The sequence below is a fragment of the Acanthisitta chloris genome, unplaced genomic scaffold (assembly GCF_000695815.1).
Source record: "Acanthisitta chloris isolate BGI_N310 unplaced genomic scaffold, ASM69581v1 scaffold3232, whole genome shotgun sequence".
NCBI lineage: Eukaryota > Metazoa > Chordata > Aves > Passeriformes > Acanthisittidae > Acanthisitta > Acanthisitta chloris.
The window spans coordinates 1-788 of NW_008660848.1; the positions used below are offsets into that span (position 1 = coordinate 1).

The 788-nt window shown below is 52.7% G+C and overlaps 1 pseudogene; it reads right to left on the reverse strand.

Moving 5' to 3' along the window:
- Positions 1 to 255: 255 nt before the first annotated feature.
- LOC103797735 lies at positions 256 to 783 on the reverse strand (annotated as a pseudogene).
- Between the last annotated feature and the right edge of the window lie 5 nt (positions 784 to 788).

Below are 788 nucleotides of genomic sequence, written 5' to 3' on the forward strand. Positions count from 1 at the left end.
CTCTCAGGCATAGGGTGGGATTGTTGGTGTGTACGGTGCAGGGCCAAGAATTGGACTGATGATCCTGGTGGATCTCTTCCAGCTTGGGATATTCTGTGATTCTATGATAATCTATGACTCTAAGAGAAGGAGAACTGGAGAGTGAGACAATGTCCATTGCTGCTTGGATGCAAAAAGAAAATGAACTCTCTAATAGAGAGAGGAGGAGAGCAGGGACACATCTCTGGTGCAGGTGAGGGTTCTGCAAGCTCTTACCTTGTCATAGGTCTCATAGTGCTCTTTGACTATCTTCTGCAGGAAGCTGACAAAGGTCTTGTTAAAATCTATAAACATTTGCATGCTGCGGCTGGGAAGGTAGCGGAGCAGGGGGATGAAGTCAGCAGGGTTGCCAGAAGCAGCCACATTCCCAAACCCCTCAACTGAATTGACAATCTCGAACAGCTCCTGGTCATTGTGGTCGTAGCGCTTGCCAAAGCACATAGCACAGATGACATTGGCCACCGACACCACCAGGTACCGGTAAGGTTCAAACCTCTTCTCCTCCTCCATCAACTGCAAGAACTTGGTAACCAGGTACTCAGCCTCCTTGGAGACATGCTCCTCCAGCAGGCAGGTGGAGGAGGAGGGGGGGCTGGAGAAGGTCTTGAGGGCGTTCTGGGCCAGCTTCCTGCGAGCTTTCCACACCTCCCCGGAGTCGGGGCTGAAGGCCATGCTCTGCCCGTCCGCAACATAGCGGAAGCTGTACAGGTCTGGGCGCCCCTTGAAGTCCTCTCCTTGCTTCACCAGGG